We start from the raw sequence: 25,318 nt of genomic DNA, 5'->3' as shown, positions 1-25,318 counted from the left end.
AATCTTTCAGGGCACACTAGTGTGCAGGGCACACTAGTGTGCACGGCACAGTGGTTGGGAAACACTGACACTGGGTAACCTCCTTGTGGTCGCCATAATGTGGTTCGCTCTCAGTGGGGCGCATTGCGAGTTGTACGTGGATGCCGTGTTAACTTGAAGCCTCCACACGTGCTACTTCTCTGGGCTAAGGCGTTTAACAAGCCACGTGATAAGATGCGTGGATTGACGTCTCAGACAAGGAGGCAACTACTATTCATCCTCCGCCACCCAGATTGAGGCGAGCCGCTACACCACCACAAGGACATAGAGCACATTGGGAATTGGGCATTCCGAATTAGGGAGAAAAAAGGGGAGAAAATAAATTAAACAAACACAGTCTCGTTTACCATGCTTTGTGGGTGTTACCTTTTTGCCATGTCATCACCATTTATGGTTGTATTACTACTAGAGCAAAAATTGTTTACAAGAGCACATATCTAGCCTCTTAATTTTGATCTCAAAGTGCACCAGACTTTGCATTTAACTTTAAAATGTAAAAAAAATTATTCTGGGGGAGCATACCCCCGAATGCCCCCTGAGGGTCTGTGTTCCACCCACCACAGTCTCACAAAATCCTGTGGGAAACACTGAGATAGAAAGTCATACATAGTTGGGATGGCATGAGGGTGAGTAAATGATGAGAGAATTTTCCTTTTTGGGTGAACTATTCTTTTAAATTTCCTTTTCACAAAGACAGAGTGTTAAGATTTAAAAGCCAGGTGGCATACTCTGTGCTCTGTTTTATCAAATCTTTGCAGCGGAAACCTTGTGGGAATGGTTTCCACCCTGGGTGTATGCCTGACTGCACTGTTTTAACAATGACAAAACATCAGTCATTTCTGTATTTGAAACCCCAACTCTAATCTTCCCGTTTCCAACACAGGTCTCTATTCGTAACACAAGTCAGAAAAATGTATTTGTTCGCTTCACTGTAAAAGCATTTATTAAGCTCCTGTTCACCAGATCGAAGTACAGAAGTCATTCTCCAGACAGAAATGAATAACTAGATCATGCATACAACTTTAAAGGTTTAACAGTGCAATCGTCAGTTGATTAACACAGTTTACAAGGAATTTGGAAGTGTTTAAGCATATCACATAAATACAACAACCCTATATAGGACAAAACTGCTCATTGCTTGAAGCAAGCAGGCATTTGGGGCACTGAGATGTAAACAAGGCTGTCTGCATGGCACCCTTTTATCACCCCTACCCAGAAATGCATTGAAATACACTGTTTTGTTTCAGATGCTTTGCTAAGCCCTTGCAAAACATGTCTAGTAAAGACAAATATTTCCCTGAGATTGAGAATGTTCAGAGTGGGTGACAGAAGTGTGAAAGACAACTAAATAATACAGCACTCATAATGTACAAACCTATCATTACACATGTCCTGTTTACTGTTAACACAATGTAGTCTGTTTATATGACAGAAAACTACTTCAAGACAGAAAAAAATAAGTTACACATGCTTATCCAGCTAGCGAGCCTAAGGCACATGACTCACACATACAAATATAATGACGCAAGATGAGCAACACAATGACACGAAAACAGTTCAGCTGAAGTTGTAAAGTCTGTCTTTTAAGAGACCAAAAATGCTGATTCCACACATTTACACCGTATTTCAGTTTTGCCAGTAAAAAGACACGAGGAAACCTGCTTCTCCAGTCATTTACCACATCAATACTGACTCAAAGGGGCCTACAAAAGAGTTTTATTCCCATTAGAAACATTAAAATAATGTTATTATCATGAAATATACATGTAACAACCATGTTGTTACAACTTGTTTGAACTGAGAAAAGAAACACAATGAAATTACCACAAGTAAATAAGACGGTAGTCCATTACATTTTCTTGCATAAAAACTATTAATCTATGCTGATTAAACTTAAATATTAGATATCAAAAGTCACATTATAATAAATGTTATCATTTCATAAAAATGTTAGAGGCTTTACCCAGGCTACCAGGAAACTGTAAGTGAAGGTTCATTGTTAAAACCACAATTTGTGTGTGTGTGTGTGTGTGTGTGTGTGTGTGTCTGTGTGTGTGTGTTTCTCTGGGTTTACCATTTATAGGTGTGAGTTTGAGTAAAATTAACATTTTTGTTTTATTTTATAAGGTACTGACAACATTTCTCCCAAATTAAAATATTGTCATTTAGATCATTTATTTGCAGAAACTGACAACTGGTCAAAATAACAAAAAAGATGCAGTGTTTTCAGACCTCCAATAAATCAAATAAAATAAGTTCATATTCATTTTTATTAGTAAGCATTGTCCTGCTGGAAAAAACAATCCTCAGAGTTGGGGAACATTGTCAGAGCAGAAGGAAGCACGTTTTATTCCATGATAATTTTGTACGTGGCTTGATTACTGAGTCCTTCACAAAGACGAATTCCAGCCTGGCTAAAGCACCCCCAGATCATCGGGGCAAATTTGTCTTTGTGAATTACACAAAGGTAATTCTGGAAGTAAATTAGCTTCTTTCTGCTATGAAAATGTTCCCCAACTCTTGAGGATTGTTTTTTCCAGCAGGACAATACTTCATGCCACACAGTCAGGTCAATCAAGGTGTGGATAGAGGACCACCGGATCAAGACTCTGTCATGGCAAGCCCAATCTCCAGACCTGAACCTCATTGAAAACCTCTGGAATGTGATCAAGAGGAATATGGATGGCCACAAGCCATCAAACAAATCCAAGCTACTTGAATTTTTGCTCCAGGAGTGGCATAAAGTCACCAACAGCAATGTGAAAGACTGGTAGAGAGCATGCCAAGACGCATGAAAGCTGTGATAAAATCGGGGTTATTCCACCAAATATTGATTTCTGAACTCTTCCTAAGTTAAAACATTAGAACTGTGAGTACTAAATAAAATATGAACTTATTTTCTTTGCATTATTGGAGGTCTGAAAACACTGCATCTTTTGTGTTATTTTGACCAGTTGTCAATTTCTGCAAATAAATGCTCTAAATGTCAATATTTTTGATTGGAATTTGAGATAAATGTTGTCAGTGCTTTATAAAGTAAAAAAAAAAATGTTCATTTTACTCAAACACACACCTATAAATAGTAAATGTACTGATAATTTTGCAGTGGTCCCTCATTTTTTTCCAGAGCTGTATATATTTTTTATACTACTTGAAATGCTCTACAAAGTAAGCTATAAAACTGGAAATACACATCCCAAACTTTACTTATTTTCATTTAGGAATAATCAAAGAATAAATACTGTTATTTAAGAGCTTAAACAACAGTTTATAGCGCATCCAAAGTGTGCGACTAAATCCAACTAATAAAAGCCATGTTACCATAACAAACCAGTCTATATGTTGTCAATAACAGATTAATATTCCTATCAATGTAAGTGTCAGCACGGTAAAACATTTACTATGAACATACCATAATTCCACACGTAGTATTAAAAATCTTAACATTTCAATGAAATAAAACTCGTAGAAAGTTGTTTACGAAACTTTTACACAGTGTCTGTGCAAGTGTTTCGGAATCTCGGAGGACTCATCGCGCCAACAAAACACCAGCACAAGAAAAACAAACCGTGCAAACATGCAGACAAACACGACACAACATAGCTGACAGGGAAACTTAAGATATGCATAGTAAGAGTTTGTGTGAATAAATGACTATTCCCACCTTCAGCCTCACTGCTCTTTGACGCTGGACGTTCTCCTCCACCAGCTGGAAAATATGCTCATGTAGTCGTAGACACAAACGTCAGTTCCTGCTGGAGATCAGAGAGAAAAGATCACAGAGAAACAGCGACGTCTGGAGGCCACAAAATATACTCCAACATTCACTTCAGACACTTAAAGAACTTCAGAAACAACGAAAGTAAAATAAATAAATAAATAAATAAATAAATAAAAAAAACAACGAAAGTAAAAATGTTCACAGGTTTGAAAGTGCAGATTCACTCTTTTTACCGTCATGTCACGGGTTTATAACCAGGGGTTATTTTTACTGGGCGTGTTATAGAAGGTAAAATAGTCAACGGGTAATCTTTATCAACGTGTGAACTTTTTTTTTTTTAATTATATATATATTTTTTAATTTATTTAATTAATTCATTTTCTTTAAACTGTTTATTAACATACATAACATCAAGAGAAAATTTCACATAATCAACATTGTATAATTTCTATCTCAGGTACAAAGGATTCAGTTATTCAAATAATAAGATACAGAAAAATGAAACAAATAAAAATAATAATGCCAGAGTATTATAAAACAAAACGATGCCATTTATCTATCAATTTTGAATTTGCAAACAATATTACAAGCCCTGGAAGATTTTTTATTTTTACACTTATACAAAATATTACAGTATTTTTTTAAATCATTTATAAAATGAAAAATGTATCATTTTTAATTTAATGTACATGAAACTTCCCCAATAAAACTAGCAATTGAATGATATATGCTTTATCCTTTTCTATCCCACAGTTATTTACAAATATCATTATATCAGTCCCACACAATTTTATATCTATATCGAGTTTCCTTTTAATGAAATTTTCGACATCAACCCAAAACATCTTTGTGTAAATACAATGAAAGAATAAATGAAAAATGGTTTCTTTATCATTATTACAGAATTCACACGAGTAATCAATATTCAGTTTGAAACGTTCCAATACATGTTTCTCAGGATAAATTCTATGCATTAGCCTATTTTATATGAAACTTCCTTTATTTTATTATTAACAAAGAATTGATCAACTGTTTTCCAAGCCTTACACAAATGTATATTTCCAAATATTAATGACCAAAAAAATCGAGCTGGGGGATATGTAACATTATTTATAAAATTTCTAATGCAATTATTTGAAACTTTATCTATTAAGATGCTAACGTTTCCAATAAAAACATTTCTTTTATATATAATCATGGTTAAGGTTTTCGCTACAGTTATTCTTGAGAAGAAACAATACATTTTTGGGTATAGTGTCCATCACAACTGCAAATTTTTAGGTCTAATTGGGATTTTAAACTTGTTAAGCAAATCTGTGTATGATATCAAACCATATATTAAAAAACAGAGATTTGTGCTTGTATAAAATATCCTTATCATTCCAAATATAGTATCTTCTAGGGGGAAAATTATGCTTATAGGCCAGTGTCCATGCTATGACAGCTTGTTTATGAAATCTTGCAAGTTTCACTGGAATTTTATCAAGATAATAAATTAAATTTGAACAAGAATTCAAGGCCACCGGCTGACTCAAACAGGAAGTTGGGAGAGGTGTTCCACATATTATCTTTCTTTTTTAAGTATTGTGTAATCCAATTAATTTTGAATACATTATTTATTGTATCATAACTAAGTACCTCTAGGCCCCCATATCCTTCAAATTGCACAATACTTATTTTTTCAAATAATGTGCTTTTCTTTTCCAAATAAAGTAAAAAAGTAATTTGTCCAACTATTTAACAACTTTAGAAGGCATAGCAAGTGATAAGGAAACATAAACTGATGTGGAAATTCCTTCAGCTTTGGACAAAAGGATCCTCCCTTGTAATGACAAATCCCAAGGGAGGATCCCAATGACAGTCCAGAAAAATGACTGGTATGACCAATTGGCTTGGGATTAAAATCAGGGCGAAACTCTGGTAAGTACCTTTCCCCACGTCCCCATATAAAACTAAGTTCAGCATTTATGACCCTCACAGGAACAGCAGAATATAGCCTAATGTAGGTTTAAAAGTGTCCATAATGCATTTTTTAAATGGTGAAAAAAAAAAAAACGGTTTTAGTCAATAATTTACAAAAGCAAATAATTGCTAAATAAAAATTAAGAAAGAGAGAAAAGTAGCAACACAAAGGCGGAAAATATTTATTTGCTTATTTTATATTGTTAATTAATACACTGCAATAAATGTTCTGATAGGTCAGTTGGATCAGATATGTGGCAACAGTGTGTAAATACAGAAGACACACCCATCTCTATGATTTCTGCAGACATCGCTTAAGTCCCATCATGCAAATCGATGGTAAATTTACAGACATCTGTGGTAGTAACGTGGCGACACTTGTCCGACAAATTTATCCTGCTCGAATGGGGCTTTCCTTCCCCCTTAAAAGTCCCCTTTACTGCATGTATCCCTTAAAATCTCCCTGAAACAATAGTTTTTACACAAAATGCAATCTACATTTGTGTATAAAATGTTTGGAAAACTACAAAATATTGTTAAGCAAGAAACCTACGTCGCCTTCTTCTTCATAATTCCCATTTATAAAAGACAAGTTCAATACAGCAACATTTTTCTCACTTAACCAGCTCTGCAATATATGCCAAAAAGGCATGCGAGAATTTACAATTGAAATAGGAGTTACAAAATCTACAAAGAGCATTTTCAATATTAAGTCTAATATTTAGAAACTCACTTGAAGGATAAATATCAGCTAAAATAAAAAAATGAGTATCTTTGACTTTAGGATGAATCAGAAGTTTTAAATAGGCGGTTCTAATATATTTAAGAGTTTGCTTGTAAAAAAAAAAACGATCCAAAATTATTTCTTACTGATCGAAAAGGGTAGAGAATATTGTTAAGGATTTGTCCCCACGTAAAATATATATTAGGCCTCTTGAATTGACTCCCCCTGCTGGTGTCTTTTTTAAGTGTTGATGAGAAGAGTTGTAAAAATAGGAGGTTTGTTTAGATTTTCGTTTTTCTTCTCCAATTTTAGAGAAACAAAAAATAGAAAAAGTCTAGAATTCTAAAATAACCACGAAACCGTTAATGTGTCACATTTCCGTTATCTCTCTTTATCACATGGCAACAAATTATGTCTTATCTGCTTGTTTTGCAATTAAAAAAGAAATAGCCAAAAACAAGAAACCACATTTTTCATTTGTGCATATAAACCGAGATTATAACTTGAATATTTGTTTTTCACGTGTGTGCAGGCCTGTTTCACTGATTGGTCAACACGCACCATCGTTTGTTCTTCCTCAACCCCGTTCATAGAAAATAAGAGTTCACCAAGTTCAAATTTAATGACTGTATTTGCAGATAGATTCTAATTATTTGTATGAAGAACATTAATATAGAATAAAAACTTCTGACTACTGCATGTTTACTGCAATCTTATCAAGCAATGGACACCTGGATACGACAACCATTGAACTCACCAACACGCTTTTGTCACCACGGGATGGGGTCAATCAAGGTGTGGATAGAGGTCCACCGGATCAAGACTCTGTCATGGCAAGCCCAATCTCCAGACCTGAACCTCACTGAAAACCTCTGGAATGTGATCAAGAGGAATATGGATGGCCACAAGCCATCAAACAAAGCTGAGATTATTTAATTTTTGCTCCAGGAGTGGCATAAAGTCACCAACAGCAATGTGAAAGACTGGTATTCCACCAAATATTGATTTCTGAACTCTTCCTAAGTTAAAACATTAGAACTGTGTTGTATAAAAATGAATATGAACTTATTTTCTTTGCATTATTGGAGGTCTGAAAACACCAGTTGCCAATTTTTGCAAATAAATGCTCTAAATGACCATATTTTTGTTTGGAAATTGGGAGAAATGTTGTCTGTTCTCGATAGAGTAAAAAAAAAAAAAAAATGTACATTTTACTCATACACATAAATGGATAGTAAATCCAGAGGAACTGATAATTTTGCAGTGGTCTCTTAATTTTTGGTGTGATTATTTTATTATTTCAAAATATTATTTTACCAGGATTATTATATTTAAATTAAAATAATTTATAAGTGAGTTTATTATAGAAAATGACAAAAATCTGAATGAATATTAGCCAGGTGTCTTGAATGATGTAAGCACCATGACTTCCTGTTTGACTTTATTCAGCCATAACAGGGGTATAAATGTGAGGTCACACACAGGCCAAATTCCCTTAATCATCAACCACAGTGGGTTAGACAGTGGATTAGACTGAAGAATATAGTTCTGATGTGCGGCAAAAGGATGATGAGCTTCACAAAATGGGAAGTGGCTATAAGAAAATAGCCAAAGCATTGAAATGCCCATTTCCACCATCAGGGCAAAAAGTAACACGTTCCAATCAAACAGAGATCTTAAGAATAGGCCTGGAAAAGGATGTGTGTTTATATTGTCTCCACGCACAGTGAGGACTATGGGTCAAGTGGCCAAAGAATCTCCAAGGATCACAGCTGGAGAACTACAGAAATTAGTTGGGTCTTGGGGTCAGAAAGTCTCAAAAAATATCAGACAAGTTGTTAAGGAGGGTTTCAAGAAAAAAAGCCTCTGCTCTCATCCAACAACAAACTCAAGCTTCTTCAGATTGCCAGACACTACTGGAACTTCAAATGTGACTGGGTTCTATGGTCAGATAAAATAAAAATAAAGAGATGGGTTTGGAACATACAGAGATGAAGTACCACCCAATGCCCGAGGTTAAATGTGGAGCTGGATCTTTTTGTGGGGCTGTTTTTCTGCCAGAGGTCTTGGACATTGGAGACATGGCATCACTCTATGAAATATCAACAGATAAAAAAATCAAAAATTGGCTGCCTCTGCCAGAAAGCTTACAATGAGCCCTGGTTGGATCTTCCAGCAGGACAATGAATAAAGTAATCATGATGATAAATTAGGAAGAGTCATTATTGTTTAGCAGAAATTCAGGGGCTAAGGGTTTAAATATTTAGTCCTTGATCATAGTGAAGCAAAAGAGTGTAAGCCCCCTAGAACAACATTGATGCTTCACACGATGTCTGTAAATCTTGGTCTTTCAGATATTTACATGTTTTTCATCAGTCCATTAGATTTATTCTAGAATAGATTTTTTTGGATTGGATATTGGATATTTGCTAACCAATAACAAATTCACAGTATGCCCACCTCTGAAGACACTACACCACTGCTTCAACGTAAGTATTTTTGTGTCATGTATGGTCATTTCTGTGCTTAGTTGCATATATCAGATGTAGTAGTGTGTTAGCTTTTCCATTAATTTACATTTCTTGAGGTGTTCTCATAGCTTTTTGAAGTAATACTATTTTTGGAGTTAGCGACACGCACAGGCACTACGTTTCCCATAATAATTTCAGTCAGAGACGTCATGCCCAGTCAAAGTAAGGGGGCACGTGCCCCCTCAGATATTTGAGCCAAGAAGATTTTAAATGGATTAATTTAATTTCCAAAAACATATTTGGTGTGCTAACAAGGAGGCTAAAGACTACAGCCTTTTACCATCAGTCACTAGTGCACCTCTAGAGGTCAGGAGAGTGAGGTTTAAATACACATTGTACAGTTAGCTTGTAACGCAGGGAAAAAGCCAAGAGAGCTGGATCTAGGTGCAGCGAAGGATTTTAATGAAAAAATAAACAAACACAAATAACTGGGAGACACAGGAACAAAATAAAACATCCACAAGGGCGGGGAGACAAAAACATAGACAGGAGAAAACATCCACGAAGGGCACGGGCAAAACACGGTAGGTCAAGATACATTCACGTACATAGATTCAACAACTGACCAAGACTGAACAGAAATCAGGGCAAATTTTATTTTTGTTATTAATTTTGATAAATTTGCACCTCATTAAATAACATTACTTTATTTCACGCTTTTGTCAATGTACTATTACACCATATCTATTCTTTTTTAGTGTTATATTCTTATTTCTTGTTTTGTACTTAGTTAATACACCTGAACGCATAGCCTAGATCATGATGATTTTATGAGCAGCTATGCGTAATGTCCCACACGCTTTTACTTTGTTTATATTCAAATGTATTAATTTTACTCGTTATGTAATAAAGACACAAACAAAAAGAGGTATTGATAAAACATGCATCTAAGGGTGAAAAACACAGCTACACCAAACAAAACACCACAACAATATTTTATTTTATAACTTTTCTGCACGAATTTTGATGACTTTGACAGTTTTGTGAAAACAAAGGTTATAGTTATTAAGCTTATTTATTTTTTGAATGTCTGTTATCCTATTGAAGGGCTGTGCTTAGTGTCTAAGAAACTCATCTGATTGGTGTCTTGTGGAAATTACTCCAACCTAATTTTACAGGGCTTTGACTAGTGTGGATTTTGAAATTATGACGTTTTACACATCCCTAGGCGTTGTGTTGTTGAAATTATATTAAATAATATATTCATTATAAACCTTAATACCTCATGGTGCACTGTTGTATGTGACAATTATAGTTTATTAAAACCACAAAGGTGAAACTTGAATTAGAAATGATATGCCAGATGATGGCCCAATAATGCCCTATTAAAATGTAAAAAATGCCCATGAAAAACAACTCAAGAGTTCAAATATGGAGTGGTGGTGGCATAGTGGGCTAAAGCTCTGAACTGGTAGCAGAAGGTTGTCGTTTCGATCACCACAGCCACCACCATTGTGTCCTTGAACAAGGCACTTAACTCCAGGTTGCTCTGGGGGGATTGTACCTGTAATAAGGGCACTGTAAGTCGCTTTGGATAAAAGCATCTGCCAAATGCATAAATGTAAATATTGCCCCTTAATGGAAAGGATAATATACATCACTCTGGTATGAATGGCCTGTTTTAGAAAGGCTTTAGCCAATAGATGCATATGTACTTAAAACTTCAATCTAAGGAACATATCTATCTATCTATCTATCTATCTATCTATCTATCTATCTATCTATCTATCTATCTATCTATCTATCTATCTATCTATCTATCTATCTATCTATCTATCTATCTATCTATCTATCTATCTATATATATATATGGGTTAAAATTGTTTCAGTATGCTGCCTTTATTTTAACCCATTATGTTGCACTCTTCAATATTATTTAAGAGGCTACCTGTGGCATTGGAGTTTGTAACCCATCATCACAAGAGGGCACTCAAGATCGCCTTGTCAAAGATGGGACCCGGCATGTTTTACTTGTGTGTTTTTCAGTTTTAATAATTTGATACACCGCTCTCTTGCTGCATACGTATATAACCCACTGTGGTTGTGACTTTATTAGAATTACAAAGCGTGCTCTCTGTGGCTTATCTTGAGGAAATCACGTTATGAATACAGAGAGTGGAGATTTGCGCTGGATGATGCTGAGGAGCATTTCCCTGAGTTTGACACAAACAGCCATGGACTGGTGTCTTGGGATGAATACAACATGGTTATGCATGTTCATACGGTGGAAGTGGACGAAAGATGCTGTTCTTGAGGACCCAGAGGAAGAGTCTCTCAGATTTGCATGTAGGATATAACATTTCTTAAAGGTGCACTCGGTCATATTTTACTCATTAAAAAAGTATCACTATTAAAGAAATGAATGGTATTTTTGCAACAGATGTATAAGAACATGACTACTCGCATGAGATCAAGACTCCAGTCATGTCAGTAACCTTATAAAAGCTGTTTTATTCTACATGTAGGATGTCCCTTCATGGGGATACTAGGTTTGGATCACATGACCAACCGAATACTACTCGCTTAGTTTCAGTAACTGCCCTGTTATTGGACACTGTCACTCATGGATTAAATTAATCATGGCTAACTGTGAAAAGTGAATTTGTACAATGGCACTGGCAACTGAAAACGATTGTGTTTGAGTGATGCTGCACAGTGCTCGAATTGAGTCAAGTCTTATGGGGGGTCCCCAAGTTTGTAGGTCCCCAAGGTATGTAGGTTTAGTCTTGCAATATACACTTTATACAAAATATACAATATATTTGATCATAATATGCCTATATATATATATATATATATATATATATATATATATATATATATATATATATATATAATTATTCTTTAAATTACTTACTAAAGTAATACTGGATTTAGAGGGCAGCAGACCCAAAACAGCAACTATGGCAAATATACCAGGGCACTACATATAAGGCTCTTGAAGACCCGTAAAAGCAAGTAACTTCAAAATACATTGAAATGTCTCAAAAACAGTAGAAAATAATCAGATGGCTTCCAGACTCACTGGATTTCATTGATGTACAGCCATGGGGAGTATTGTTTCCTCCATATCTCTAACTGATTTCTCCAGTTATCAACTTCCTTGCTCTGAGTTTTTGTGGTGCTGAGCCGTTCAGAGCTGTTGGTGGGAGTTAGCTGTTCTGAGCTGTTGCTGACCTGCTCTTTGCTTTTGTTGATCTGTGCTGAGCTGCTGTTGGTGGTACAGACCCATATAAAGCTGTTATCACTGCATTTGTCCTCTTCTGAGATCTTGTCACTGCTAACCTGTGCTGAGCTCCTGCCACTGCCCTCTGCTAAACTGGAATGGACTGTGCTTGCCTTGGAGGTCCTCTTTACCTGCACACTAGACAATGCCATGTTTTGGTTTCAAAATTTTTATTTTTAAATAAATACACATAATGAAATGAAATATACACTACCATTCAGAAGTTGAGATCGATACAATTTTTTAAATGTTTTTAAAAGTCTCTTCTGCTCAAAGCTGCATTGATTTGATAAAAAAAAAAAACAGTAATATTGTGAAATATTGTTTTCTATGTGAATATATAGTAAAATGCATGATCAACGCTGAATTTTCAGCATCATTACTCCAGTCTTCAGTGTCACATGATCCGTCATAATCACACTATGTAATAAACATTTATTTTATTTTTCAGGATTTTTTGATCAATAGAAAGTTCAAAAGAACAGTTTCTATTTGAAATAGAATCTTTTGTTACATTATAAATGTCTTTACTGTCACTTTTGATCAATTCAATGCAACCATACTGAATAAAAGTATTAATTTCTTTCCCAACATTTTTAAAAAATACATTCTTACTGACCACAAGCTTTTAAATGGTAGTGTATAATGCTACAAAAGTTTATATTTCAGATCTGAAGGATCATGTGATGAAGACTGGAGAAACGTTGGTGAAAATTCAGCTTTGATCACAGAAATAAATGATATTTTATTGCATTATTATTTTAAATTGTAATAATATTTCATAAAATTACTGTTTTTACTGTATTTTGCATCAAATCAATGCAGGCTTGGTGAGCAGAAGAGACTCTTGAACAGTAGTGTACATCCAACAGAATGATTCTAGCTTTTTTACCAATGTAGTTTTTACCCTAAAAACAACTGGATGATTAATGTGGATTATGTGACACTGTGATAATAATGTTTGTTCCAAAATACTTTAAAGATTAAATGATTAAATGGATGAAACTTGTTTATTAGATATTAAACATATAGATTGTGACAAAACAGGCTGTCAGTCTGTGTGTTGGTGGGGATTTTTCAACTATTTCAGCACATGCGATTTTTACATAGTTACCTCCAGTAGGTGGCGGAAAAGCACTGTTATGATTGAGTAAGTCAGCAACTATTCAACGACCACTTCAGTGAAAAAGGCTGCTTTATTCAGAAACAAACAATGCCATGGCAATCAATGTCAATTATTGCTATTTCAAGAATGAAGTGAATCCCGCATAAATGCGTATGTAATTCCCGAAACTTTGTGTTTACGTGGCCATTGGTCCTGGCTGGCAGCATGAAAAACAAGATTTATACAAATTCTGAATGGAAATTAGAAAGCATAGAAAGCACACAACGATCGCTCCCTTTCCTAAAAAGCTGTTATCCATCTCCGTCGAGATCTCTAGCACTCCCGTAGAACCAGGACTATTAATAATGAAAAAAATAGTAACTTAAGCCTAAATGTTTCCAATTACGCAAGGAATACAAAAGCCCCGATATGGTGTGGGTAGATATAAAGTAGAAAGATATATAGAGAGAGACAATTACTCCTCAAAAAAGTCGGTAAGAAGCTTTCTCTTCCCGACCTCGAGTGGAGGTTTATTTTTCTCCATTTTTTAAAAGTTAAAATTAGCTTCAACGGAGCGGGCCAATCAAACAGTCCTGTCAGTCAACGATGTCATGCGCACAGCACTCTTTAGATGTGGGCGGGCGTTTACATTTTAAAGAGACATGGCAACTAGCCAACTTTAAAAAAAATTATTGTAAATAATCAATTCACAAAATTTACCGTATCCATTGCATGCATTTAATCAGATTTGTTATTATTATTTTTTACTAAAATAAAAATATCTGAGGGACCCCCCTAATTCTATTTTTTACTTCTTATGGGGGGTCCCTAATACCTTATGGGGGGTCCCGGATCCCCCAGCCCCCCCTCAATTCGAGCACTGATGCTGCATCTACACCACTAGGTGTCACTGTAAGTTCAAGATGACTTATTAAAAAAAGAGTGCACCTTTAACAGGTTGTATTGTGAAATAGTTGAGAAAGATCTTGAGTGATGGACAGATATTGTTGGTTTATCGGCCCAGCTTCATGTCAATGAAAAAAGTCATTTTGACTTAGCTGGCCTGAACTTAACCGAGTTTCATTAATTTACTTATCCATCTGAGGTGACCTACCTACCTACCTATCAATCAATCAATCACTTGGGATGAATGCATATCTATCTATCTATCTATCTATCTATCTATCTATCTATCTATCTATCTATCTATCTATCTATCTATCTATCTATCTATCTATCTATCTATCTATCTATCTATCTATCTATCTATCAATCACTTGGGATGAATGCATATCTATCTATCTATCTATCTATCTATCTATCTATCTATCTATCTATCTATCTATCTATCTATCTATCTATCTATCTATCTATCTATCTATCTATCTATCTATCTATCTATCTATCTATCTATCTATCACTTGGGATGAATGCATATCTATGACTACACATACATGACCTTGTATTGTGTGGTTGCATTTCTTTTCCATGATTTTGCCATTGAAAATGTGCTTAGCAAATATGACTTGGATAATGGTATATTAGCTTGAAACCTCTTTATAATACAGTTTTTTTATTTGCTTTGGCACTATTTTCACAAGTAAGGTGTACATTTCCAAAACTCTTAGTGCTAATATCACAACAGATCATCAAAAGTGCACTTTTTTCAAATATTTCATCATGTTTTGAATTGTGTTAGTACAATTCACAAAATCACAAAGTATCCTTTTCACAACACAAAATAAGTGTTTCATCTACATTATTGTTTCATTCACAGTAACTGCCTTTCATATAGCTCTTACTATCAAACTTTTGATTTGCATCTCTTTTTGTTCAGTTTAAAACATTAGTCTATTATTTAATCCAACTGATCTTAATGGTTAATCAATTAATCATTTGGTAAACCTATAGATTTTCATTTCAGCAATATACAGTATATGGATTTTGAGAACTACAGAAATAAAATGTGTGTTTGTATGAACATTTATGTAAATTACGTGTAACCACACATGATGAATACTCGTTATTGCTAATTGATTTCACATAGTGGTAACCACAATTGGCCACTATAGTAGGGGTGTAAACACCGGCATTTTCTTTCAACATGGAGCAGGATAGACAGCAAGGAATAGGAAGAGCTCGTGGACAAGGGATCCGTCAGAGAGGTCAGAGAGGTGGGCATGGGCTAGGTCAGAGAGGTCAGAGAGGTGGGCATGGGGCCCGTCAAAGGGTTGGTCATCAGAGAGAGGGAGGCAGAACTGTTGTCTCTAATGAAGTCCGGGCCATCATCGTTGATCATGTGGTGAACCGAGGCCTTACTATGGCAGAGGCTGCCAGATTAGTTGATCCAAATCTAAAAAGATCAACTGTCAATTCTATCATCCGAACTTTTCACCAAGAAAAGTGTGGAGGATGTATACTATATTAAATTTACAGTAAATTGTAATGCATGTAAATTCATCAGACATGTTACAGTATTGGTACAGTATGATTTATTGACAGTATACTCTTTTATGCTTAGAATTGACAGAAAACCCCATAGTGGTGGCCGTGGCCATGTGCTGACCGACCAGCAAGAGAAGGCAGTGGTGGAAATGGTGAGGGCCAGGAATGATATACGGCTGTCAGAAATAAAGCAGGCAATTGAGGAGAACAATGACACCTTTGCCAATGTGGCATCCATCAGCCTACCAACAGTAGGCCGCCTTTTAAAGAGGCACCAGGTATCAATGAAACAAATTTACCTGGTGCCTTTTGAGAGAAAAAATGACCGGGTGAAACAACTAAGGGCTGAGTATGTTCAGGTACAGCACTATATATTGTATTACTGTTACTATTTGATGCATCACTTACGTCATATGTATATTGGAACAACACTGTAAAAAGAACGAACCAAATCATATTTTTTAGAGGGTTATGGTGCTTGACGCTGATGTAAACCATCATAAGTACATTTTTGTTGATGAAGCGGGCTTTAACCTGGCCAAAACTCGTCGCCGTGGACGGAACATCATCGGCCAACGGGCCACTGTCCAAGTGCCTGGACAACGTGGAGGAAACATCTCCATGTGCGCAGCTATCTCTGAAGATGGTGTCGTCAGACATAGGCCATTACTTGGTTCCTATAATGCTGCACATCTTTTTGAGTTTCTCAATGAAATTGAGCCGGCCTGTCAAGGTGAAGGGGTCACCTATGTAATTGTGTGGGACAATGTGAGGTTCCACCACACAGAGGTAGTTCAAGCATGGTTTCAGGCCCATCCCCGATTCATGACCCTCTACCTGCCTCCATACTCTCCTTTCCTCAACCCTATTGAGGAATTTTTTTCAGCATGGAGGTGGAAGGTCTATGATCGCCAACCCCTTGAGCGTGCCACCCTCCTTCAGGCCATGGATGATGCATGTGATGACATCAGTGTAGACCAATGTCAAGCATGGATTCGTCACGCCAAAAGGTTTTTCCCAAGGTGCATGAACAATAATAACATTCATTGTGATGTGGACGAGAATCTATGGCCAAATGCTCAAGACGGGCTTGATCCAAATTAATGTAATGTGTGCATTAAATGTTATGTTTTGTTCTCATTTAGTTACATTTCATTATAGAAAGTATACCTTTGTTATATCTGAAAAATAAAAACTACAGTAATTTGCCCAAATGATTGTAGAGGATGTCTTCATTGATCCTTCACTTGATTACACATATGATGGATATTTTGGAAATTATAGATTATGTAAATACTGGGTAATGTAAGTGTATTGCCCAACTGTAATGAATGCATGGGATCATGTTTTGAAAGAATGACTAGCTGTGTTACAAGTGTGATCAGTTTGGATTTTTGTACTAAGACTTTTGAAAATGTACACCTTACTTGTGAAAATAGTACCAAAGGGAATAAAAAAACTGTAATGGCAGTATTCTAATATTGGCTTTGGTGTTTGAGCCCTGCCTGTTTTGCGCAAAACTGACTGCTATAAAAACAGGTGAACAGACACCATTTCCTCAGAATTTCTGACTGAGAACAATGAGCGCTTCGCTCGTGCCTCAAGAACTCTGAGTCTTGTAGTGCGGCTAGCGTTCAGAATGTCTCGTTCCCTTCCACTCAGGGAACCGAGGTTACGTACGTAACCGAGACGTTCCCTTACTACTCAGTCCACTTGACATTGTGTAGTAATGCATATGGGGAACAGAATCCCATCCGCCGCACTACAAAACATAAATTCCCAGAGAGGAAACATGGCGGCGCAGTCTTATGGGACGATGACCAAAATGAGCATGAGTGATCCATTTACATTTACATTACATTTATTCATTTGGAAGATACTTTTATCCAAAGCCATACTACAAAGTTTCACTAGCATCAGAATAGTATTCAAAACAGATTTAAGTGCAAGAATTATAATTTTTATATATATATATCTATATATCCAGAATCCAGAATCGGTCTGTCTTTGCCGGCCAAAGGTGGTCAGCGCAGACCACAACGATCTGCCCAGGTCTGTCGGTCCTGGGCGAGTCCCATCCAATTGTGTCCCAGATCTTGTCGTAGCGAGTCGCACCATCGTGTCGCAGGGCGCCCGCGTGACCGCTTGATGTCGATCGGCAACCAGACGGTGACTTCGCGTGTCCATCTTTCGTCTGTCCGCCGCATCAGGTGCCCAGCGCTTCTTGGCCTTGTTGGCCAGGTCCACCGCGTCGGCCACCCTGGTCATGGCCCGCAGCTGCTCGCTGCGGACGTGGTCGATCCTTTTAACCCCGACCATGCGGCGCTCGATTGCGCGTTCAGTCACGGCCAGCTTTTGTCGGTCGGCCGCCGTCGTTGCCCAGGTCTCGGCCCCGTAGAGCATGGCTGGCAGGACGGTGCTGTTGAATAGGGCGGCCCTGATGTCCGGGTCGATGGCTCTGTTCGTGGCCGTCTCGGCAATTGAGCCAAAGCTGACCCAGGCGGCTCGGCGTCATCGTGCCAGTTCTCGACCAATCTTGTGGTCGGTAGTCAGCTCCTGGCCCAAGAAGGCCAGGACCAGCGGCATCTTATACTCCCTGGCCCGCTCGAGCAGCTGGTTCAGTACCTGCACATGGTCCATGGTGCTAAAGCCAGATCTAAATCCGGCCTGCTCGACGGGCTGCTGTTCGTCCAGCTGCTTGGCCAACCGGTTGAGCAGCACCTTGGTGAAGATCTTATACACGGCCGACAGCAGTGTGATCGGCCGGTAGTTACTGAGCAGCTCGCGGTCGCCCTTCTTGAACAGCAGTACTGTCTTGGCCGTCTTCCACTGTTTGGGGATTTGGCATTGTGCCATGTAGCTACTGAATCGGGCTGCCATAGCTGTCCAAAGAGAGTGGCCGCCGGCCTTAAGCAGGTCGATCTCAACGCCGTCCAGGCTGGGCTCCCGGTCCGCCTGTGCCTGCTCGACTGCATGTCGGACATCGCTTTCCAACACTGGCAGGATGGGTGGCAGCTGGTCGAGCTGAAGGTTAGGTGGGGGGACGGGGACCTTGCTGGTGAACTGGTCACTGTAGAAGCGCCTGCACTCGGCCTCAATACCGGACCGAGTCCTGGTCGTCCGCCCGTCGGCCGTCTTCAGTGCTGGTATCTGGCCACGCTGCTGCTGCATCGCCCGCCTGCACTTTTTCAGGCTCTTGCGGCCCTCGGCTGTCGCCAGCAGGCGCCTCTGTCTGTACTGGTCGAGGTCGGTCTTGAGCTGCTGCCGGATCTGCTTGCACAGCAGGCCGTACTCGACGTGTGTGGGTCCATCAGTGCGCATCTGCCGCCGCCTCTGCATCAGGGCCTTGGTGGCGTCCGAAATTCGGCTGGCTCGGCTGTTGGTGGGCACTGTAGCTGCATCGCGGCTTGACTTGAGCAGGCCTATAAAGTGGTCGTAGTCCTGGTCAATGTCGGCTTCAAGCTGGGCCCAGTTGGTGTGGTCGATCAGAGTGTGGAAGACGGCTAGGTCAGTGGTGGCCGGCTGCTTTGCCCGGTTGCTGGCTGCCAGTGCGCGCTTTGCGGTCCTGCCGTCGATGACCAGCTTGGCCCTTACCTGCCAATGGTCGCTGCCCGTGTCAAAGAACTTGCGGCCGATGACAGCGACGTCCTGCAGGATGCGGCGGTGGCTGCAGAGGACGTAGTCGATCTCGTTGGTTGTTTCTCCATTGGGAGACATCCATGTCCATCGGCGGCCGGGGCGCTTCTTGAACAGACTGTTGCCGATGAACAGCCGGTTGGTCTCGGCCATTGCAACCAGTCGCTCGCCCGGTCCGTTCCTGTTGCCGCTGCCGAACGGGCCGACAAAGCGCTCGCCATCCAACCCCTTGCCCACCTTGGCGTTGAAGTCGCCCATCAGGACGAGGTAGGTGGCACGGGGGGTAGTGGCTGCCTCGACGGCCTCGTAGAACTGCTCAAGCACATCCTCATCTTGCTCGGCCGCAGCCGCTGCTGTTGGTGCATATGTCTGCACGATCCGGATGGTGGCGCCGGGTGAGCACGCCGACTCGGGGGTTGGTCACGTCGACCAGGTCAATCATCGGCGACCATCGTTTGGATACAATGAAGCCGACGCCACCGACAGGCCGCATCTCTTCCCTGGCACCCAAGATGACCGTCCTGCTGTCATCGCGGCGCACGTGCAGTGGCTCCCGGCGCTTGGTCTCGCACAGCCCGAGCACGTCGCAGCAGATGCTGTTCAAGCCTTCCAGGATGGCAGCCAGGTTGGCCTTATTCAACACAGTCCTGGTGTTGAAGGTAGCAATGTCGAGCGCCATGGTGTTGGTAGTCTGGTCCTTTGGTCGGTATCCAGATGGCGGCCTGGTACCTGAGATTCTTAGCAGCCTCTCGTCCCTGACCAGATCGCTCCGCCGCCGTAGAACGGGCGCAGGGGCGTGCAGGGTACTGAGGCCCTTGTTTGTCGTTGTCGTTGCAGTTGGGTTCAGACCTCGGCTTGCAAGGCCACTAGGTCTGTGCCCTCGTCCTTAGCCAGGTGTCTGTCATCTTCTCAGCATGGTTGAACCTGCCAGGAATTGCTTCCCGCTGTACATCGACAACAGACTCCTGTTTCACCCCCCCACCACGGTGAGGCGGACGAATAGGACTTGGGGGGGATATATATATATATATATTTTTAGTGACTGGTTATGTGCTCTTGGAAAAGATGTGTTTTTAGCCATTTTATGAAGACAGAGGGTGAGTCAGCTACACAGATGGAGTTGGGAAGGTCATTCCACCAACATGGTATGATGAAACTGAAAGTCCGGGAAAGTGTTTTGGTGCCTCTTTGTGTTGGTAAAACAAGGCGACGTTACTGAGCCGACCGCAGGCTTCTGGCGGGAGTGTAGTTTTGCATGAATGATTTTAGGTATGCTGGAGCAGACCCAGTGACTGTTTTGTATGCCAGCATCAGAGCCTTGAATTTAATACGTGCATCAACCGGCAGCCAGTGGAGAGAGACAAAGAGTGGTGTAACATGCACTCTCTTTGGTTCATTAAAGACCAGACGTGCTGCTGCATTCTGGATCATTTGCAGAGGTCTAATTGCACATGCAGGAAGGCCTGCAATGAGAGCGTTACAGTTGTCCAGTCTAGTTATGACAAGTGACTGAACAAGCAGTTGTGTGGCATGTTCAGAGAGGAAAGGTCATATTTTCCTGATATTGCAGAGTGTAAATCTACATGATATGGTCTTTATATATGGTCTTTGAGATGTGGTCTGTGAAATTTAGCTTGTTATCGATGGTTACCCCTAGATTTCTGACCGTTTTGGAAGGCGATACTGTAGTTGAATCCAGCTGCACGGTGATGTTGTGTTCAACAGCAGGGTTGGCTGGAAAGACAAGGAGTTCGGTCTTGGTTGGGTTGAGTTGCAGGTGGTGTTCCTCCATCCAGGCCGAGAAACCTCCTAAGAAGGGGCTCCTAACCGACCGCCTGGAGCGGAGGAGTCCGCTACCAGCCACTGAAATGCGGCGGGGCATTCCGTACGCCAGGGGCTGGGGGACTGCCTCCGATTCGCCCGGGGAGGTGCGGCTGTCATCCGTTAGAGGGTGGAGGATTGGCTGAGGACCAAGCATTTCTGTTTCCCTGCTCTTGTCCCCTCCCTCATCCATGTAGATGGGGATGACCTGCCGGCAGACGGGGCGGAAGGCACGCCCCTCCCCAGGGAAATGGGGGGGGGTGTACGTCATGCCTGGGGCTGAATGAGGGAGGAATGTGACAGGGCGGTGGGCGGGGCCGGGTTGTGATTTTACATACCCGGTCCCTTATCAGGCTAATTAATCCTCCGAGAGGGATAAAGGCCGACTGTGGAAGGTGGTGCGACGAGAGAGAGATCGTTCATGGTCAGCTGACCGTCATGTGTGTGTTTGTGTCTTTTTTTAAGTTTCTCATTAAACTATTATTTATATTGTCAAGCCGGTTCTCGCCTTTCACTTATATTCCCATTACAGTTGTAGAGTATGAACGGAAAATCACGAACTCATTAATGCTGAATGCAATGCACACATTCTTGCAAGGGTCCTAAAGCCCCCACACACTGTTACTCTCCCCACACCCCCCTCCTTAGATGAGAAAGGAATGTGAGATTTTCTTAGACACACACGTTCCTTTCATTTAAAACCCAGAAATATGTTTTAATCCCGTATGCTTGGGTATTTCTGCTGTTATATCAAACTAGTTAAAGGGGTCATGACATGAGAAACCAAATTTGCCTTGATCTTTTGGTATATAAGAGGTCTTTGTATCATTAAAACGTCCTGCAAGTTTAATATTTTAAGACGTCCTCCCCATTCTAAACGAATCATTTATTTAATCAAGCTCAAAATACAGCTCGTTCTGGATTCATGGTTAGAAGTGACGTGACGGTTACAAGTGACGTACCAGCGTTTGCATATGACCGCCTCCAGCACAAGATAACTACGCTTTAAGCGCAAGACAACTACGCTCATTTCAGTATCGCCGTCGCCTCACAAGTGTTCAGTCGATGGACAGCGAGCTCTGACAGAGACTACTTGTGCACAGGAAATTACGATGCCACACAGATGTGCTGTTCCTGGCTGTGGTCAAACAAAACCTCTGAATAAGCTGCCGAAAGATCCAGACGTCAGGGAAAAATGGATGCAGTTTATTTTTTGCGGACGTCCCAGTCACGGCAGTGTTAACTTAAGCGTTTGTTCTGTACATTTTAAGGATGACTGTTTTGAGAACAAATCTCAATATGATGCTGGCTTTGCCAGAAAACTGTTGCTCAAAGATAAGTCCGTGCCGACTATTCTGGGAACAACGACGACGCAAACTGTAAGTAATCTATTTTAAACTTTAAACTACTTTTTAAAGCGCAATTTCATTCATTATGAATAATCACAGTGTTTTTACTTAGTTTACTTGCATATTGTTCTGGCTGGAGGCGTCAATAATTGATACATAGGCACTGACGTTAGCCAATCATAACAGTGGGCGTTAACACTGAAGTCTTAAATGGAAAACGCCCCCAAAACAGACTGTTTGAATCAGAGGATGAGAAACAGGGTGGGAAAAGGTCATAAATCACTAGATTTTAAATTTTCTTAAAAAAAAATATATTAATACTATAATTGCACCTAAGGGAACATAATAATACAATAAAAAAACCCATGTCATGACCCCTTTAAGATTGTTTAGTTATGTAGTTAAACTCTGAGGGCTTATATAAAGAATCTAAGAGTATATATTCACTTTTAAGTGTACCAAATACAAGTTTCTTGGTATCAAATTAAATCTTACGACTCGCCCTAGCTGAATATTTATATAAGGTTACATTAAAATGTATACTGCTATGTTTTACCATCTTTTGAGTGATTCAAACCACATCCAGGACCCTGTCGTAAATTAGGCAAATGACTAGCCTTGACAAGACAAAGGGAACCACCTCGTGCCAAAACTGAGGGGCCTCATTGGGTCATTCCTCCCAAAGGAGGTGTGACCTCCCTACCTTAAAAGTCAGGATCTGGTGTTGAATCACCCTCTTTTGGTCCTCTTTTGTCTTCGCTTGTGTTCTTCTCTTTTATCTCTCTTCAAGCTCTCTTGCTTTTTCTTCCCTTTTTGTGTTACTCTCGTCAGACATGTCTTTTGTTTTATTTGGCATTTATCTCAGTCTTTTCCTTGTCTTCGGACAAAGCTCAACACTCTACGTTTTTGGAGCAGTCCGATATCCTCCGGGTGAAAGGACTCTCTCTCAGTTTCAACCATTACTCCTAAGATGCTTTGAACTTCCCGCGAGCGATCCATGCTCGGGGAGCACCAACAGAAATCCTCCAGCTCACGGACGCAACGAGGACATTCACAAACACACGCAGCCTTGTTCAGCGACACAAAGGTCCATTTTGCAAGTATTATTCCATCTAAATTCAAATGCGTTAAAGTGTGTAATTCCCTTGCTGGCTCTTAAGGTTTAACTGTTGTAACAAGTTTGCTATCATTTTCCTTACTGTTTTACTTTGTTTGTTCTATGTTAAATGTTTGTTGTTTAAGTGTGTTCTATGTTTGTTTAAGTGTAGTGATATATCCTAGTTCCTTGTATTAAACCCAATTATACACTTGATTGTCTGTGTTTGTTGGTCATAAAGCAAAGCCTCTTTAATGTGCGATCTAAAGCTACGAGCTGATATTATCAAAGTAAGTTAACGTGCTTTGATTAAGTAAGCTTATACTAAGAATAAACCTTCTGGAGAATTGATCAAGAGTGTCGAGCAAAGTGGTTCGGTGGACGAACTGATTGGTTGCGGTACGGTTTAATTCCATTAAGGTGTTCTGAAAATTAATACAGCCTGTCTGCATATGATGTATATTCCTAATTAATTATAATTTGTTGTGTTAATTATCTATATATATCTGAAGCAGACTTTTGGGCTATATAACCCCTGTTGTGGGGCAATTTAGAATGTATTGGTATCTCGTTCAAACCGTATGATTAATCATTGATTACAATCATTAATATTAATTGTACATTCCCCAAACCTGAACCAAGAAACCCTACACAGTCATATAGTATAATTAACTCCTTATGAACCCAGTCGGGAAGGGAGTTTATTTGTAATGAAAGTGCTTGTGACTTTATGGTAATTAAAATGGCCTGAATGCAGGCAGTAATGTAATGACGGAGAGCCCGTACTTAAAGGGAAATGCACAAGTATATATTTATATGGCCAATGAATAGCAAGTGCTGTAAACAGAGAGGACTTATGAAGAAAGAGACGCAATATCTAGGTTGTAAAACCTAGGGAATGTGCTTTGCGAGGACCATCCTGCTGCAAAACATATGTCTTGTAAGGACACACCATTCGTTCATGCCCATGAGGAGGCCATGCCTCTAGTTGGGTGTGCTTTAACACCAATTGGGCAAGTCTGACCCTGCGACTCATAAGCCAGGGTTATTGCATTGACAATCCAGTGAGAAGTCTTTGCTTGGAGATGGACATTCCTTTTGTGCGTCCTCCATAGCATATAAAGAGCTGATCAGACAGTCTGAACTGGTGGGTGCGCTCAACATATGCGTGTAGCGCACACAGAGCATAACTAATGCAATGATTGTTCCTCATCTGAATTAAATGGAGGAGGCAAGAAGGTCAGAATGTGAACCACCTGTGCTTTGAAGGGTGCGGTCAGCACCTTGGGTACATAGCCTTTTCTGGGTTTGACAGTGGCTCATGACAGACCGGGGCCAAACTCTACATGAATTGTCGACTTATAATGCATGCATGTCACCTACCCATTTTACTGAGGCCAGAACCAGCAGTAGTGCGATCTTAATGGAGAGCATGCGCAAATCAACAGAGTCCAAAGGCTTGAAGGCGGGCCCTGCGAGAGCTTTTAGGACTAAAGTTAAGTCCCAAGTCGGGACTGTAGCTTAAATCATGCTTGCCTATAGAGGTCATATATAGTTTATTTTAGCTATAGTTTCATGTGCGTGATACGCAGATATAGTTGCCACATATACTTTGAGCATTGACGAGGTGACTCCTGCGTCTAATCACTCTTGAAGAAATATT

General features: G+C 39.8%; 1 protein-coding gene across 1 annotated transcript in view; it reads right to left on the bottom strand.

The window, feature by feature from the left end:
* Positions 1-3,761, bottom strand: part of LOC127622989 (phosphatidylinositol 4-phosphate 3-kinase C2 domain-containing subunit alpha-like) — a 55,784-nt gene extending 52,023 nt beyond the window's left edge. The window contains 1 exon segment of the mRNA XM_052097211.1: positions 3,704-3,761. The gene's annotated coding sequence lies outside the window, so the exon portion shown is untranslated.
* Positions 3,762-25,318: the final 21,557 nt, after the last annotated feature.

The sequence above is a fragment of the Xyrauchen texanus genome, chromosome 29 (genome assembly GCF_025860055.1).
Source record: "Xyrauchen texanus isolate HMW12.3.18 chromosome 29, RBS_HiC_50CHRs, whole genome shotgun sequence".
Classification (NCBI taxonomy): Eukaryota; Metazoa; Chordata; class Actinopteri; order Cypriniformes; family Catostomidae; genus Xyrauchen; species Xyrauchen texanus.
The sequence above is the reverse complement of the archived record's forward strand: the minus strand, read 5'-3'. Positions and strand labels throughout refer to the sequence as shown.